Raw genomic sequence first — 19973 nt, 5'->3', positions numbered from 1 at the left:
TGTCCATTGAGTTGGTGATGCCATCCAACCATCTAATCTTCTGTCATCCCCTTCTCCTCCTGCCCTCAATCTTTCCCAGCGTCAGGGCCTTTTCAAATGAGTCAGCTCTTCGCATCAGGTGGCCAAAGTATTGGAGTTTCAGCTTCAACAGTCCTTCCAATGAACACCCAGGACTGATCTGCTTTAGGATGGACTGGTTGGATCTCCTTGCAGTCCAAGGGACTCTCAAGAGTCTTCTCCAACACCACACTTCAAACGCATCAATTCTTCTGCACTCAGCTTTCTTGATAGTCAAACTCTCACATCCATACATGACCACTGGAAAAACCATAGCCTTGACTAGATGGACCTTTGTTGGCAAAGTAATGTCTCTGCTCAAATACTAGATCACTATATTTGAGGAGTAAATATGAACCAAACTGAAGATACAATATCATCTTCTAAAATAATCTTGATTTGACAATCAGCTTTACTATCATTATTGGAGCAAGTATATAAATATGTTCTCCACACAATTCAGAGAAGCATTTTGGAAGGCTTCTGGATTCTGAAGTTTTCACATTCCTAAGCAAGGATGCAAAAATCCATTTCATCTCGCTTCTCAATTCCGCTTTTTAGTGGTGACTTCTTGGAATACATGTGGAAAATAATTCCTATACCATAAAATTTCCGTAATTAATTTGCAATGTCTTCCACTGGAGTAGAAAATGGGAATGTGAAGGATGTATTCATGTATTTGACATTCAAGAAGAATGGGAGTAGGAAGTGAAAAGAGTAAAGAAGAATAACAAAGGGTAGTGGATATTTATAGTGTAAACAGAAAGTGAAATAGGCAGAAATATCATATGAAGAAAAGGAAATTCTCAAGGAAAGGACAAGGTTTATGCTTCAAGATCACACAGCAAGCAAGTACCAGATAATTGATATAAAACAGTTTCATTATGTTATTATCAAAAAACCTCAAATCTATCCTTAAAAGATACTAAAAACAGGCTCTAATGAGAACAACTTTGTGACTCTTTGATGTAAGACAAATTCAGGAAAGAGCCATTGGAGCCCTGCAAGTGAATTTTCCCAAAGCATTATAAAAGACTGCAGTCCTGGGACAGTGCACATTCCTTCTCACGGTCTCTACCTTTTCCTGCTTCCTTTCTGCTGCTGCTGCTTGTTTATGGCTGATCATTTAAGGCTTCTTCCTTTTAATGAATTCTTTAGCTTTTGACTTGCCTGTCACCACTGAGTTTTATGTCTTTGTTATAAGGCAGTGAGCTTGCTCCACACACAGTCTAAATTGAGCAAAACCCCCTTCAAAAGCCCCCCAAATGATAGTATTGTCCTTTTTAACATACACTTAGAGAATGAAACAATCTGTTTCATCCCTTGTGTTAGAACAGCTGGAATGAAATGAATAGAGGGGATTGAGCAGTTCTGCAAAATCTTTGATAATAGAGAAGTACGAGTGTTCCCCATCAGCAGTTGAATGATAATTTCTCTGGTATGAGTGATGTAACCAAGTGGTTGTATATTACTGCCCCATTCTTTCTTGTCCCAAGACACCCTTGGAAATGTGATGCCACATCTCAATGGGATTTTCCAGTACAAAAATTCTTTTCAAATAACATAATTGTGGATACACACCACTCCTACAGAGGTAAGTATACTGAGGATGTGCCAAAACATTAGGGCAGAAATTCAGTTCCCATGGCACACAAACAGGAATCTAACCATTTGCTGCAATAAATACATTTTTGTGGACTCAGAGATTATAAAGTATACACTCTTTATACGACGCAAATTGCTTGTTCATTTATTTTGGAGTAAAACAACCTGAAGATGAAGCAGGAGAGAAAAATATACAGGAATACAGTTTTTTTTTTGCTTCACAGCTGAAATTAGTATATTTATCTTTCTTTCTACCATAGGAAACCTCTAGGTGTGAGTAGTGATGTAAAGAAATAATTTGTTGCTACACATTGAAAGTCAAGTTCTTCCTTTATTTGCAGAGACTATGTAAATTAAACAAAATAAATATCAGCAAAAAAAAAATCTTCCAATATGAGGTTCAACCAAAATGTTGTTCAGGGAAAAACAGTGGTAAAATAGTTGGAGAAAAAATGAACATAAGTAAATAGTTGGATGTAAAATTTCTAGAAAGAATGTTATATACATAGCAGTTGCATAAACCTGCCTTTAGACATGTGAAGATCTATTATGTGCAGCACAAAATAAACATAACCTGGATGGGTTTAGAAGGAAAAATTAGAACCAGTGGGTAACGCATAGAGGGACAGATACCAACTTAAGAAAGTACATTTTAACTACATCTACTCAACAGTAATGATGGTCAGCATCACTGGGAGTTCTTCAGCAGAGATAGTAGTAAGGAAAGCCAAAAGACTTCCTGCCATCATTCCTAAATTTCCTAGATGTGAAAATGAATCTACAATGGTACAATTTATACTTGAGGAAGCTGATTCACTTAGGAACAACATGAAGAATGAAATATAAATATTTCTTCTTTCTTCTTCTGTTAAGAAGTGGGAAGTGGGAGGTAAGGAGGGTTGGACCATGGATCACTCTCCAGAGCTGTAGGCTTCACTGAATACTTGTTTTGATCTAGCACTCATTCCTCCCCTCTTTTGGGGGCAAAAGTAAGACTGATTTTTTTTAGGAAAAAATCTCTCATTCCTTCCCTCTCTTGGGTAAAAGTCACCCTGGTTTTTAGAAGGAAAAAAAAGCCCAGTCTCTCTCTTACTCTTACATCATTCAATTGAGGTTCACATCCCTCAGTTCTAGAAGAAATCTTGACATGGTTTCCTCATTAAAATAATGACTTTCATGGCCACAGTGATTGGTTAAGCAATGAATGTGCAATTCATAACCTGGCCAATAGAGTTAAATGAGGAGTCTCTATGCTACAGTTGTTGAGAGGTTACAGCAAAAGCCTAGTACTTCTGGAAGCCATCTTGGTATCATGACTGAAGAGCCTATATTAAAGTCAACTCAGGCTAAAACAGCTGATATGGAGGCAAAGTAAAAAAGGGTTAAATTACATGTAAGCTTTTGAAAGTGGCAATGTTAAAACTAACTCTACCCCTAGAACATTTATTCTTTGAATTCTTCTCCCCCTAAATGACTGTTGTTCTTAAGGTCATGTGAGTGGGTTTTCTGTTGTGTGTGTGCTGTGATTAGTTGCTCAGTCATGTCCGACATTTGTGACCCCATGGACTGTAGTCCACCAGGCTTCTCTGCCCATGGCCATTCTCCAGGCAAGAAAACTAGAGTAGGTTGCCACCCACTCCTCCAGGGGACCTTCCCAACCCAGGGATTAAACCCAGGTCTGGTGCATTACAGGTGGAATCTTTACCATCTGAGCCACCAGGGAAACCTAAGAATACTGGGTGGGTAGCCTATCCCTTCTCCGGGGGATCTTCCTGACCCAGGAATTGAACTGGGGTCACCTACATTGCAGGTGGATTTTTTTAAAAGCTGAGTTACCAGGGAATGCTACCAAAGTGTTTTGATTACTACAGCAATGTCCAACGAGAAGCATAGTGTCAAGTCCTTGAACAGCCACCAGTCACCAAGGGCCAGGAAAAAAGCAATAACAAATTTGGTCTCACAGTTTCTTTAGCACCTGGTGCTAAATAATATCAGAGAAGGCAATGGCACCCCACTCCAGTACTGTTGCCTGGAAAATCCCATGGATGGAGGAGCCTGGTAGGCTGCAGTCCACGGGGTCTTTAAGAGTCAGACATGACTGAGTGACTTCACTTTGACTTTTCACTTTCATGCATTGGAGGAGGAAATGGCAACCCACTCCAGTGTTCTTGCCTTGAGAATCCCAGGGACAGGGGAGTCTGGTGGGCTGCCATCTATGGGTCGCACAGGGTCAGAAATGACTGAAGCGAGTTAGCAGCAGCAGCAGCAGCAGCTGAATAACATACACTACTGATCTAACCAGATTCTCTCTTCACATTATTGATTAAATTTTAATTTTTTTCTCTCAACCGCTGCTAAATAATTTAGTTTTCTTAGTCTTTTCCCAAACTAATCACATCTGATTTCCTTTATTCCAGATTTCAGTCCATCTTACGTTTTTATAGACCCAGATATGCAGATGTAATTTGGTGCAATGAAAAAAGTTGATAATTAAATTGATTGAAAATATTTACCTGTTATTGTCTTACTGTATTCCACCCTCTCCATTTCCTTATTCTTGTATTATTTATTATGTTTTATTATTATTGAGTTTTGTATTATCTTTGTGTTTCATTTGCATACTCTAGAAAGAGGGAATTGTTATGAATGCTTACAATGATGTAGTATTTATACAAACACTTTGTGTGTATTTTGATAATTTGTAAATTTTAAATTCTCCTTAAAATACTTTGGTCAAGCCCCTGGTAAATATTGTTTTTATTTGCAGTGGAACTTAATTCAATCTGATTAGACACAATTTCTAATACATAGTGAATCCTTAGGCAGATGTATTTTCTTTCTATTTTGTTTCTGATAGAGCGTGCCTTACATTGAAGAAGACAGCATGATGAGGAAGCTCAAGAAGTAGGAAAATGAAAATTTAGGATGTCAGGGTCATGAGGTAGGTAAAAGCTATGAGTTTTTTAATTTCTAACCTTTTTAAGATTTATTTTTTACCGAAGCATAGTTGATTTAAAATATTGTGTTAGTTTCGTATATAGCAAATTGATTCAGTTATACATATATATGTATATTCTTTTTATATTCTTTTCCATTATGGTTTGTCCTATACAGTAGGACCTTGTTGTTTATCCATTCTTTCTATAATAGTTTACATCTGTTAATCCCAAACTCACAATCCATCCACCCCTCACCCCCTCCTCTGTCTTGGTAACCACAAGTCTATTCTGTATATCTGTGAGTATATTCCTATTTCATAAGCAAATTTGTTTGTGTCATAATTTAGATTCCATACATAAGTGTTATCATATGGTATTTGTCTTTCTCTTTCTGAATTCTCTTAGTATGATCATCTCTATGTCCATCCTTTTTGCTGCAAATAGCATTATTTCATTCTTTTGTTTAATTGCTGAGTAGTATTCCACTGTGTATATATAACACATCTTTAGCTATTATTCATTTATCCATGGACATTTAGGTTGCTTCCATGTCTTGTCTGTTGTAAATAGTGTTGCTGTGAACATAATGGGTGCATGTATATTTTTGAATTATAGTTTTTTATGGATGTATGCCCAGGAGTGGATTTGCTGTTCATATGGAGACTCCATTTTTATTTTTTTTGAGGAACTTCCAAACTTTTCCATAGTAGTTATACCACAACTTTTCACTGTTGACTGTTGGGATAAAAAATCTAGGAACTCATCTCTTATGAAATAGTGAAGAAAGGAAATTAGTACCTTTTTATGATTGCAGTGCTTCTTAATTTTTCAATAGTAATATGTGTATGGAAAACAATAATACTTATTCTGAATACTAAAGTTAAAAGACAAGATTGCTGTCACTGGGGGGACTGGCCCAGGTTCCAGCTCATCTAGTCTTATCCGACTAGTCTTAGGGCAGAAGAAAGCAACAGTTTGTGTTTACTTTTAACTTAAAATAATCACCAAAATTAATTACTCTGAAGTTTTGTTGCTTTTAGTGACCAAATGATTCCAAGAAGAGCAGAACTCCTGTTTATTTTCCTACTCAATTCCATTTCAAACCTTTTCAGTAAAGAGAGAGTGAGAAGATCATTTTAGTATTGCAAATGCTTGCTGAGATAAGAATAATTTGTTCATATGGAATTATCCCACATAGGCATCTTTTTCTTTTAAGAAGAGCTACCCATGTACTTCAATGGTTTAGAACCTTGTTTATAGAAGGCTTTAAACATGTGTCTCTTCTTGCCTTCATTTAATCATTTGTCAAATATAAATATAACAGCTAGGACCTCTGACTTTGTATAAGAATGCACTAAATCTAGAAAGTTATGGTTGAAGGTTATACCTGCAAGAATGTAAAAGTGTTCCTTTAGTCTGAGGAATAGTATAGATAACATATGTAAAAGCTATTAAGTAAAAAGCACACACATTTTTTTTTTCTTTATGGTCTCCCTAAACACTTTATTAATACAAAACCAAAGGGCCAACATAAAGATCAACTTGAGGTTTAGAAAAAAGAAATATTATATTTGCATAGTTGAGAGAAGTCTGATTTAGAATTCAGGGACCATGGGATTTAGCCTGGCTTTGACTCTGTACTCTATCCTCTGCCAGGAGGCAGTTTAGACCAAAAGTTCTCAGCTTAAATGATTGTGGGAATCACTGGTCAGGCTCGTTAGAAATACAGATTCCTGAGTGGACCCTGACCTTAGAGATCCTGACTCAGCCAGTCTGGTAGGAGGGCAGGGTGGGTGAGAGGCATGTATTCACATTCCCAGTGAAGCTAATATGCTGACTCTTGAAAATTCACTGTTCTAGACCTCAGTTGTCCTCGTCTTTATAATGTAGAGATCTCATTAGGCCTATTGATTATAGATCCCAAAATTAAAGGAGGCAACAATTTCTACTTTTGAAAGGGAAAACAATATCTGATTATAAGTTCCATATGTTAAAATAATTATAAAATTTTAATTTATATTAATAATATAACTATATTTCTCACAAATGTCTTGTAAGAAAATACAGGATGAATATTGGTACTGGGGTCCAGAAATGGTGATAAAAGCTTTGAATGTCTAAATTTATCTAGCTGGATGGCAGGAAAGTTAGGACTAATCTTGTCTTACAACTTAAAGGCCTATTTTCTTTCATTTATACCTCACAGCTTTTTATAAGTGAACCATATTGTCTTAAACAGCCTGTTATTATTCATGTATTTAGAAGAAGGATTCTGTTTTGCATGGGTCAACATGACCCTTGAACATAGCTCTGTAGCAGAGACAGGTGATAGTTGAAGAAGAAGGAGGAAAAGAAGAAGGAGCAGAAGGGGAAGCAGAAGCAAAGCAAAGCAAAATTAATAATAATAGCATTTTCTGGAACAAGATACTTGTCATCTTTGAAGGTATCAACAGTGCTAAGAAGAGAGCCCCCATCTGCACTCTTAAACAAGACTCCTCAAATCAATTCCTATGGCTTTGTATGTGGTGGGATATGTATATGTGTGTATATACATATATAAATAATATACATGTATGTATATATATACACACTAATTGAGATGAGACACCAGACACGAACAGTGTTAGCTAAGGTTGCAGTTCTGTACCTTCTGCCTAAACCTTAATTACTGTCCCACACCAACAAGTGTTTGCTCTGACCTCACCTTTAATATTTCAGCTGCTGGAAAATAAATCCCAAAACATTCCTTAAGTTCTTGTTTCATGCTTGTAAGTTAATAATGAGATGCTAAGCCACAAGGTGAGGCCATTGTTAGTGACAACTAAAATGAAAAACAAAGTGGGAACTGATTGTTTCTATAGGTGTCAATGGGGACCTCTCTGAAGGATGTAACTCCAGTTGCTATGTTGTGCTAGGGATTACATCAGCTGCTGTATCTCTAATAAACACCAGACATTTGGTGCATAATGACAATTTAGGCTATCCAATAGGTTGGGTCTCATGAGGCTTTGTTTTATTTCTTTGTTTCAGACATATTTTTATAGACACTTTTCACACAACAGCTTTGCTACTCTTAAATATGAAAACAATTTGCAAATGATATTATTTGACTTCCATTCTTTTAGTTGTTATACCTTTAGCCCATTCTTTTTAATCTTGATTTTGGAAAATTAATTTTGAAATGTATTTCTGAATTGTGTACAAGGTAAAAGGAATGATAATACTTATTTTGTAATGGGACTCCCTGACTTATATTTTATAGACCAGTAAAATTAAATAAAAATAAGTACTTACATTGAATTGGCAATTTTCTACTTAATGAAAAGAGCAATGAAAACATAACACCTCTTATTATTATAATTCTCTAATTTATCAACAAACGTTTTTTAGAATAAGTAGAAAAGTATGGCAAACATTTTAAATTAGCTTTATGAAAAATACAAGATAATGTCCTTATTCTTTTTTGTTCAAGATGCACCCCTGAAAACTTGGTTGAGCACCTATTAATGCCAAGAACCCTGTTTTATTTTTTTATCTTTTTATTTTATATTCAGGTATAGCCAATTATGGAGAAGGCAATGGCAACCCACTCCAGTACTCTTGCCTGGAAAATCCCATGGACAGTGGAGCTTGGTAGGCTGCAGTCCATGGGGTCCCGGAGAGTCGGACATGACTGAGCGACTTCACTTTCACTTTCCACTTTCATGCACTGGAGAAGGAAATGGCAACCCACTCCAGTGTTCTTGCTTGAAGAACCCCAGGGATGGGGAAGTCTGGTGGGCTGCCGTCTATGGGGTCGCACAGAGTAGGACATGATTGAAGCTACTTAGTAGTAGCAGCAGCAGCATAGCCAGTTAACAATACTGTGATAGTTTCAGGTAAATGGTGAAGGGACTCAGTCATACATATACATATACATATACATATACATATACATATACATATACATATACATATACATGTATCCATTCTCCCCCAAACTCCCCTCCCGAACAGGCTACCACATAACATTTAGCAGAGTTCTTGCTTGTTGGAAGATTCACCTGTTTTAGAGAGAGAGTCAATTATCTGCACAGTTGAGGATGAAGTCATGTGATAGGCATACTTAAATGATGATTTTATATCCAAAGCAGCAGTATTTCAGGGTACTTGGGAAAAAATGATGTGCTTAGTGACTAAGGCTCTTAGAAATCTCAACACTTCCCTCAATATTGACTAACTAGTATGCATGGGTCTGTCCAATAGCTCAATCTTTTTTCATCAAATCTTTAAAGGCTTATTAAGTATTCTATCACATTTTGAGAATTTTATGCTCCATGAATTATCATAATATTAGTAGGAAAATGAGATTTGTCTTTAAAAACTTCACTTTGCTGTAAATAATTTGCTTGCATTCTGTCATATGATATGAGTGCTTTTCATGTCAGAAAAAAAAGTGGCATGTATTCAGACTGTATATAGATTTTGGCCCATGAAGTTGCATAATCTGGTAGAACCCTGTGTGTTCAGTAAAGCACAGGCTGGTAGGCCCCTACTTGGTCAGGACCAGAATAGCTAGACATCATGGCCTATTGCCTGTAGGCTGTATATCTTGGCCTTAAACACCCTGCCAGGCTGGGTCTGATAGTGAAAGCCTGCAGATGGTCAGCAAGAGAGTAAGGACTGGGATCTGCTCCTTTGCTGTGGTTCTCTAGGCTCAGCAGCAAAGGTAGGACACAATCACTTCACAGGCCGGGTGCAGAGCTTACTGTGTCCATCTTGAATAAAGACCTTTTGGAATTTATTTCAGGTTTCCAAGGAAGAAGCTATGTAGCCCCATTTGGAGTAGGAACTCTGCTGGTTGACTGGCAGTGAACTGCAGTCAGAGTTGAGGGGTTGGCATTACATTGTTGTTTTACATGTATTGAATTCATCCATCTTATTGTGGACTAATTGTGCCCTAAAAGGCTAGCATGTTGTTCATGCTAGCTGTATGACAGCTGCACTAATCATACGTATGTTTATAAACTGATGGGAACAATTCTGTTGGATTCAAAATTATTAAAAGAAATTTCAGCATTTATGAATAACCTTTATCAATAAAGGTTACCAATGTCAATAATCTTTCAGATTCACTAATCCTAATTTTTTAACTGTTTTAATTTTTAAATGATTTTAAATGTTGATTTTAAAGTTGTAACATCTGTCAGTGATATATATATATATATATTTTTTTTTTTTTTTTTTTTTTTTTACTAGTGATGACTATTAGTGGTTTGAAGATGCTATTCATTGAAGTGTCTAAGGCTGGGATGTGCTTATATCATTTTAGGTATGGATGTGATATAAAGTTTTAGACATGCACCCTAGTACTCCTGGGCAGAGGTGGAAGTTCTGGCTACCTTCTGGTTTTCTACTGATACCACTTAGACACCATGTGATTTCAAAACCCTGTGAGTGTGAATGGAGGCTAAGCCAGGGAACTGGACCTACTTTCTCAAGCTGGTTAGTGATGCAGTGTGCCCCATATTCTCTTGCTGGAGTGGGTATGAGAGGAAGTTGTCAGAAATAAAATATTTAAATAATATCCAGAGTTTCATAACTTGATAACCCAAAATCCAAGTTCAATAAAAACCTAGTCCTATCAAGGTCCAGGTGAATCTTAGAATGAAAAAATACAACCAATAAATGCCAGTTCCAAGAAGACAGAGATGTTAGAATTATTTGATAAAGATTTTAAAGCAGCCATCATAAAATACTTAAATGACCAGTTGATCTTTGACCAATAATACACAGATAAATGAATTTGAAAATCCTAGGAAAGAGAAAGAAAATTTCAGCGTATAAATAGAACACAAAAGAAAAACCAAACGGAAATTTAGAATTGAAAAATTAAAAAAGTGAATGGGTTCAACAGTAGGAAAGAGGGAATAGAAGAAAGAATGTAGACAATAAAATGTTCCCAATTTGAAAAATGAAGAGAAAATAGATTGGGAGGAAAAATCAAAGAGACTTAATCCCTTTAGGACTATATCTAAAGATCTAACAGTCATTTATGGAGTGTTAGAAGGATAAGGAGAATAGGGCAGGGCAGAAAAGTAAATTGTATGCTGGGCTAAAAAACAATCTTGATAACATTAAAACAATTGAAATTATACAAAATTTGTTCTCTGACCAAATGAAATCAAGCTAGAAGTCAAAACCAGAAAATAACAGGAAATTCTCAAGAGGGAGGTGATATATGTATAATTATGGCTGATTTCGGAGAAGACAATGGCACCCCACTCCAGTACTCTTGCCTGGAGAATCCCATGGACAGAGGAGCCTGGTAGGCTACAGTCCATGGGGTCGCTAGGAGTCGGGCACGACTAAGTGACTTCACTCTCACTTTTCACTTTCATGCATTGGAGAAGGAAATGGCAACCCACTCCAGTGTTCTTGCCTGGACAATCCCAGGGACAGGGGAGCCTGGTGGGCTGTTGTCTATGGGGTCGCACAAAGTTGGACACGACTGAAGCGACTTAGCAGCAGCAGCAGCAGCATGGTTGATTTGCATTGTTGTACAGCAGAAATCAACACAACATTGTAAAGCAATTTTTATCTAGTTAAAAAAAAGAAAAACAGGAAGTTCTCAAATAACTAGAAACTAAACAGTAGACCTTTAAATAATTTATGGGTCAGAAAGAAAGCCTCAAAATTAAAAACATATCAAACTGAATAAAAATGAAAATATAATATGCCAAGCATTTACGTGACACAGCTAAACCAGTAATGAGAGGGAAATTTCTAGCACTAAATACTTACATGAGAAAAGAAGTAAAATTTCAAATCAATAATTTCATCTCCTACTTAAGAAAAAGATCAAACATAATTATAGCAACCAGATAGAAGGAAATAATAAAAATAAGAGCAGAAATAAATGAACAGAAAGGAGAAAAACAATGAAGTAAAAACTTTTTTTTTTTTGCAAAGATCAATAAAATTTACCAACTGACAAAGAAAAAAGACAAAATTTACCAATATCTTTAATGAACAAGGGATTTCACTACAGACCCTACAGACATCAAAAGAAAAAATAGTACAATGTTTATAACAAATCTACTCAGATAAATTTGGCAGTTTAGATGAAACAGACCAATTTCTTGAAAGCACAAACTACCACAAATTACCAAATGTGAAATAGATAATTTGGGTAGTCCTACATGGCATCTGGTCCCATCACTTCATGGGAAATAGATGGGCAAACAGTGTCAGACTTTATTTTTGGGGGCTCCAAAATCACTGCAGATGGTGACTGCAGCCATGAAATTAAAAGACGCTTACTCCTTGGAAGAAAAGTTATGACCAACCTAGATAGCATATTCAAAAGCAGAGACATCACTTTGCCAACAAAGGTCTGTCTAGTCAAGGCTATGGTTTTTCTAGTGGTCATGTATGGATGTGAGAGTTGGACTGTTGTTGGAGAAGACTCTTGAGAGTGCCTTGGACTGCAAGGAGATCCAACCAGTCCATTCTGAAGGAGATCAGGCCTGGGATTTCTTTGGAAGGAATGATGCTAAAGCTGAAACTCCAGTCCTTTGGCCACCTCATGTGAAGAGTTGACTCATTGGAAAAGACTCTGATGCTGGGAGGGATTGGGTGCAGGAGGAGAAGGGGACAACAGAGGATGAGATGGCTGGATGGCATTGCTGACTCGATGGACGTGAGTCTGAGTGAACTCCAGGAGTTGGTGATGGACAGGGAGGCCTGGCGTGCTGCGATTCATGGGGTTGCAAAGAGTCGGATACGACTGAGTGACTGAACTGAACTGAACTGACAACTATTAAGAAAATTGAGCTCATAATTTTAAAACTCATAAAGGAGAAATTCCCAGGCCTAAATCATTTCACTGGGGAATTCCACTGAATTTTATAAAAGAATTAATATAAATTATATACAGTTTCTTTCAGAAAAGAGAAGACATGGAATATATGCTTCTTTATTTTATTAAGCTAGTATTGCACTAATATTAATACCAAGACTAGATAAAGACAATAAAGAAAAAGAAAACTATGGTCTAATATCCCTCATGGGCCAGACACAAAAATTTTTAATATTATGTTAGCAAATAGAATTAGGTAATATATAAAAATAATCATATGCCATGACTAAGTGGGGTTTATTACAGTGATGTGAGATTGCTTCAATATTAAAAAACTACAAATATAATCCACTGTATTAACCGGCCAAAATAGAGAAAGGATATGATTATATCATTGATACAGAAAAGACATTTGACAGAATTCAATACCCATTCATGAAAAACTCTAAGAAAAATAGGAATTGAAATTTTTTCAATTTGATAAAGAGCTCCTATTAAAAAAATCTTACAGTCGGTATTTAAGGATAAAGAATTAGAATGCTTTCCCCCTGCAGTCAGGAGCAAAGCAAGCATATCTGCTGTCAGTGTTTTATAGCATAGTTCTGGAAGTCCTAGCCAGGGCAATAAGGTTAGCAAAGGAAATAAAATAAATAGCACACAGTTTGAAAAGGAAGAAATAAAACTCTATTTGCAGATAACATGATTGTCTACATAGAAAATTCCTAAGATTCTTCTTAACAATTCCTAGAAAATAAGAGAGTTCAACAAGTTTGCAGGACACAAAACAAGCATCCAAAAGGAATTGTCTTTCTACATGGTGACAGTGAACACATCGGACACCAAAAGTAAAAATATAATGGCACACTTGTTCAAAAAAAGAGAAATACTTAGGTATGAACCTAAAACCGTATGGATAGGACTTATATGCTGAAAAATATAACATACTGCTGTAAGAAACCAAAGATCTAAAAAAATAGGTAAACTGTGTTCATGGATTGGAAGACTCAACATAGGAGAGATTCCAAGTATATTCAAATTTATAAGTAGGTTTACTGCAATTGTTATTAAAATGCCAAATTATTTTGTACATACAGAGAAGAGTATTGTGAAATTTGCAACAAAAGCCAAAGGGGTCAGGATAGTTAACACAATTCTTTATAAAAAGAGTGAAAAGGGAGGAATCAGTCTACCCAATTTTAAGAATTATATATAGCTAAATTATATATATATAAAATATAATATATATATAGCTAAAGCATTCAAGACTATGTGGCATTGGTGATCATACACATAGATCAATGGAATACAATAAGGAAGCCATAATTAGATCCACACAAGTATGCTTAACTGAATTTTTAAAAAATACAAAAGCAATTTAATGGAGGAAGGATAGCCTTTTCAACAAAATATGCTGGAGCAATTGAACAATCATTGGCAAAAATATAACCTTGACCAAGACCTATTATCTAAAATAAAAATTACTTCAAAATGAATTATTGACTTAAATGTAAACATAAATTATAAAACTTTTGAAAAAATTATAGGTGAAAAATATTTAGGATCTAACAGCATGATGCTTAGAAGAAAAATTGAATTAATTGTGTTTCATCAAAATTAAAAACTTTTGCTCTGCAAAAGATACTTTTAAGACAATGAGAAAACAAGCTACAGACTTGGAGAAAATATTTACAAATCATATATCCTACCAAACTATACTATCTAGAACATGTAAAGAGCTCTGAAAGTTTAACCATAAAATCTCAAACAATACAATTAGAAAATAGGCAAAAGACTTGATCATACATTTCACTGAAGAGGATATATAGGGGGCAAATAAGTTCATTCAGTAAGTTCAACATAACCGGTCATTAAGGAAATGAAAATTAAAAATGTAAGATATCACCACATATCTACCAGAATGATTGAAGTTAAAAAATAGTCATACAACTAAATGCTCATAAAGATGAGGAGAAATTGGATCACTCATATGTTGCTGGCAAGAATGAAAAATTGTTCAGGCACTTTATAAAAAAGTTTCTCAGTATAAGGAATTTAAACATGCAAACACCATACAACCCAGTAATTGCACTTCAGAGCATTTATCCCTGAGAAATAAAAGCTCATATTCACACAGTAACCTCTATACAAATATCCAAAGCATTTTTATTCATAATAACCAAATACTGGAAACAACCAAGATGGTCTTTAGTGGATGAATGACTAAACAGTCTTAGGTATGTGGAATACTACTCAGAAATTACAAAGGAATGAACCGTTGACACAGAACAACTTGGGTGAATCTCCAGAGAGTTACACAGTGAAAAATGCCAATCTCCAGAACTTACATACTGAATGATCTCATATACATAACCTTCTTGAAATGACAAAATTATACAAATAGAAAATAGACTAGTGGTTGCCACAGTTTAAGAATGAGGAAGGCACTGAGACTATAGAGAGAAACTTGAGTTGTTTGGGCAGTGACAGAAATGTGCTGGCTGTATCAGTGTCAATATCCTGATTGTGGTATGGTACTATGGTTCTGCAAGATGATACCACTGGGGAAAACAGAGTAAACGAAACACAGAATCTGTGTATTATTACTTACAACTCCATGTGCATCTATAATTTTCTTCAGAAACAGCAACAAAAAGTTTAATTAAAGTATAGAAACAAGCTCAACGTTCTCTTAAATATTTTATAAAATATAATCCAGAAGTTTAAAAATTCATTTTTAATAATCCCTTAATATTTGAGATTTGTTCTTATCACAGGTATTTAACATGAGGGAAAGTATGATTAACTATTTTCTATAAACCCAAATTGAATATCCACCAGGCTTATGCCAATTTACCAGGATATATGTTTCAAAGAAAGTAAGATTTTTAGGATAAAGGGAATTGCACAAAAAAAACAAAAAATATATTTTTTTAAATCACTGTTTTCCAACCTCCAATAAGTACAGTACATTTTCCTGCTGACTTGTCATATAAGACCAAGAAGCTATATTCTTGTTAAATCTCATTAAATTAGAAAAATAAACATGCAAATTAAGTGTGAAACATAAATTATTCTGAAAACAAACAAGAAAAGCAATATTAAAATGACAGGGTCATCAAGGGAAATTCAAATCCAGGACACAACTGTGTAAAACCTTAGAAAGTGAAAAGCAGCAACATTCATGTAAAGAGGGAAAGGATTGCATTAAAAGAGAATGCTCAATGAAAAAAAGACTAAATATATTTTTATTTAGAGGAGTCCATTTCAAGCTATTTTAATTACTGTTTAAACATATCTTTAAGGAGAAATTTTCATTGACATTATAGATGACAAAATGAAATTTTTCTTTATTTTGCATGTCTTTATAACTACAGGATGTATAAAATGAATATGCTGTTACCTAATGTAGTCAAAGTAGAGATTACTCATTCATTCATTCATGAATTCAACAACATTTTATTGTTTCCCTGCTATGTGAGAGACATTAGTTCAAAATTAAGGAGGTATAATCCTCAATTTTCATGTATTTGAAATCCTGCCTGGGATACTAGATATCAAATATAAACAATTATCACAGGGAAATGTATCAAAAGAGATATACCTAAAGCTCAAGCAAAGCACAAAGAGGCCCCTAGTCATAGGACGCACATGGAAATTAAGTTTTTGAGACTATAAGAGTTAATCTACTGGGGAAAAAAAAGATGATGAAAGCTACAGTGGTGATGGATGGTGAGAAGTTACTGGCATTGCAAGCAGAAGAAACCATATGGAACATCTGTGGTTGTTCAGTCGCTCAGTCATGCCCCTACTCTTTTATGACCCAGTGGACTACAGCCTGCGAGGCTCCTCTGTCCCTGGGATTTCCCAGCGAAGAATACTCGAATGCATTGTCATTTCCTTCTGCAAAGGATCTTCCCAACCTTGGGATTGAACCCAAAATGTCTCCTGCATTGGCAGGCGGGTTCTTTACCACCAGTCCACCAGGGAAGCCCCATATAAGACATAGTTGTCTACAAAAGCTTGAAACGTTCTAAACTTTAAATGATTTAGGTTGGGCAAGAGGGTATATTTTGGTGGCCAGAAGGAGGTGCTGGAGGTGAAATGGGCATAAAGCACAAAGAGTCTGTGTGATAAACTATACTATAATATAATATAAACAAACTAAGGTTTATATTATAAAGCATAAGAATGAATTGAAGGATATAAAATTGAGAGAACTGATATGAACTCATAGGCATTTCAGAACGATATCCCCATTCTCAAGCAGAATGGCAATGGTGTTAGAATATCACAGAGTTGGTAAGAAAGGCAGTGAAGAGTCTATTTTAGTAATGTTCTCCTGTATCTAATATTTGTGGTTAATAAGAAATTATTAATTATGAAATTGTGCCAGTCATTCTCATATCCATTTTGTGTCTTTCTCCTCCTCTGCTGTATGAAAATGTGACTGATCTCTGCAAAATATTACCTTTCCCAGCCTCCTCTGTCCACTGGGCTTGCAGTGAAGCTTGGCTAATTAAAGTTACTGGTGGGAGACTGGAGGACAAGAAGTAAAGAGAAGTCAGTCTCCAAACATTTCATTTTAGTATAGTTTAGGACCCAGTGTACTTTTCTTTTTTGTTGTTTTAAACAATGCCCCAAGGTAATGGCACCCCACTCCAGTACTCTTGCCTGGAAAATCCCACGGATGGAGGAGCCTGGTAGGCTGCAGTCCATGGGGTCGCTAAGAGTCGGACACGACTAAGCGACTTCACTTTCACTTTTCACTTCCATGCATTGGAGAAGGAAATGGCAACCCACTCCAGTGTTCTTGCCTGGAGAGTCCCAGGGACGGGGGAGCCTGGTGGGCTGCCATCTATGGGGTCGCATAGAGTTGGACACAACTGAAGCGACTTAGCAGCAGCAGCAGCATGATAAGATACCTCCAAGTTCAGTTCAGATCAGTTGTGTCTGACTCTTTGAGATGCCATGAACCACAGCACGCCAGCCCCCCTGTCCATCACCACTGCCAGAGTCTACCCAAACCCATGTCCATTGAGTTGGTGATGCCATCCAACCATCTCATCCTCTGTCATTCCCTTCTCCTCCTGCCTTCAATCTTTCCCAGCATCAGGGTCTTTTCAAATGAGTCAGCTCTTCGCATCAGGTGGAGTATCAGCTTCAACATCAGTCCTTCCAATGAACATCCAGCACTGATCTGCTTTAAGATGGACTGGTTGGATTTCTTTGCAGTCCAAGGGACTCTCAAGAGTCTTTTCCAACACCTCAGTTCAAAAGCGCCAATTCTTCGGCGCTCAGTTTTCTTTATACTCCAACTCTCACATCCATACATGACCACTGGAAAAACCATAGCCTTGACTAGACAGACCTTTGTTGGAAAAGTAATATCTGCTTTTTAATATGCTGTCTAGGTTGGTCATAACTTTCCTTCCAAGGAGTAAGCATCTTTTAATTTCATGGCTGCAGTCACCATCTGCAGTGATTTTGGAGCCCAAAAAAATAAAGTCAGCCACTGTTTTCACTGTTTTCCCATCTATTTGCCATGAAGTGATGGGACCGGATGCCATGATCTTAGTTTTCTGAATGTTGAGCTTTAAGCCAACTTTTTCACTCTCCTCTTTCACTTTCATCAAGAGGCTCTTTATTGTTCTTCACTTTCTGCCATAAAGATGCTATCATCTACATATCTGAGGTTGTTGATATTTCTCCCAGCAATCTTGATTCCAGCTTGTGCTTCCTCCAGTTCAGCGTTTCTCATGATGTACTCTGATAAGTTAAATAAGCAGGGTAACATTATACAGCCTTGACATACTCCTTTTCCTATTTGAAACCAGTCTGTTGTCCCATCTCCAGTTCTAACTGTTGCTTCCTGACCTGCATATAGGTTTATCAAAAGGCAGGTCAGGTGGTCTGGTATTCCCATCTCCTTCTGAATTTAGTCAGTGATGCCTCTGTTGTCAGAGGATGAGATGGTTGGATGGCATCACTGACTCAATGGAAATGGGTTTGGGTAAAGTCCGGAAGTTGGTGATGGACAGGTAGACCTGGCATGCTACAGTTCATAAGGTCGCAAAGAGTCAGACATGACTGAGTGACTGAACTGAACTGAACCTTCCTGATGCAAGTGAGTGTAATCCAAAGCAAATATTCAACATATGGATGACTTTTTTTTATATTAAAATTTAAGGAGGAATTTCTTGTTATTAAACCGCCACACTCTCACCTCCAGAAAACCCTTGCTCATTGGAATTCTGTGTTTTCCAGTTTATATATATTGGTAATACTCTTCTAAGTATTTTTTGCTCTGGATCTATAAATTTGTGACTAGGCTCTGATCCCAAAGCTTTTATACTGCTCCCAGTCCACATCATTAGTTCTAGAACCCTTGTTAATTATTAGGTTCCCTGGTTGCCTACATCTTTCCTATCAGATACACACTGATACAAGAAATATAGAAATAGGGCCCATAACAGGCATACAGAGAGAAATACCAGGACACTAGGAATCTTATGATGGTCAATGATGCAATGGAGACAAAACTTTGAGATGCTTTCAACTCTAGCCCTGAGAATAAACTGAATCATGGTTTGAGCTAATTAAAACAAAGCCTATGAACCTCCCCCTCCCCACCTTTTTTTTTGATCAGCTGATAGTTTCACTCCGTACCTGAGTCCTAAGAATATTTTATTTTATTACTCAAGAGGCAGGTCAGGTGGCCTGGTATTCCCATCTCTTTCAGAATTTTCCACAGTTTGTTGTGACCCACACAGTAAAAGGCTTTGGCATAGTCAATAAAGCAGAAATAAATGTTTTTCAGGATCTCTCTTGCTTTTTCAATGATCCAGCAGATGTTGGCAATTTCATCTCTGGTTCCTCTGCCTTTTCTAAATCCAGCTTGCACATCTGGAAGTTCACGGTTCACGTACTGTTGAAGCCTGGCTTGAAGAATTTTGAGCATTACTTTACTAGCGTGTGAAATGAGTGCAATTGTGTGGTAGTTTGAGCATTCTTTGGTATTGGCTTTCTTTGGGTTTGGAATGAAAACTGACCTTTTTCCAGTCCTGTGGCCACTGCTGAGTTTTCCAAATTTGCTGGCATATTGAGTGCAGCACTTTCACAGCATCATCTTTTAGGATTGGAAATAGCTCAACTGGAATTCCATCACCTCTACTAGCTTTGTTCGTAGTGATGCTTCCTAAGGCCCACTTGACTTAGCATTCCAGGATGTCTGGCTCTAGATGAGTGATCATACCATCGTGATTATCTGGATCGTGAAGATCTTTTTTGTACAGTTCTTCTGTGTATTCTTGCTACCTCTTCTTGATATCTTCTGCTTCTGCTAGGTCCATACCATTTCTGTCCTTTATTGTGCCCATCTTTGTATGACATGGAGAAGGCAATGGCACCCCACTCCAGTACTCTTGCTTGGAAAATCCCATGGATGGAGGAGCCTGGTGGGCTGCAGTCCATGGGGTCGCTAAGAGTTAGACACGACTAAGCGACTTCACTTTCACCTTTCACTTTCATGCATT

At 36.7% G+C, this 19973-nt stretch overlaps 1 long non-coding RNA gene across 7 annotated transcripts in view; it reads left to right on the top strand.

The window, feature by feature from the left end:
- LOC112582250 overlaps nucleotides 1–19973 on the top strand; it is a 374767-nt gene that overhangs the window by 192933 nt on the left and 161861 nt on the right. For all 7 annotated transcript variants that reach the window (XR_006640545.1, XR_006548194.2, XR_006548191.2 and 4 more), the window contains exon 3: nucleotides 4520–4603. This is a non-coding gene — a long non-coding RNA (uncharacterized LOC112582250). The remainder of the gene's footprint in view (nucleotides 1–4519; nucleotides 4604–19973) is intronic.

Source organism: Bubalus bubalis, chromosome 2 (assembly GCF_019923935.1).
Source record: "Bubalus bubalis isolate 160015118507 breed Murrah chromosome 2, NDDB_SH_1, whole genome shotgun sequence".
Classification (NCBI taxonomy): domain Eukaryota; kingdom Metazoa; phylum Chordata; class Mammalia; order Artiodactyla; family Bovidae; genus Bubalus; species Bubalus bubalis.
This window is presented reverse-complemented; position numbering and strand designations above follow the sequence as displayed.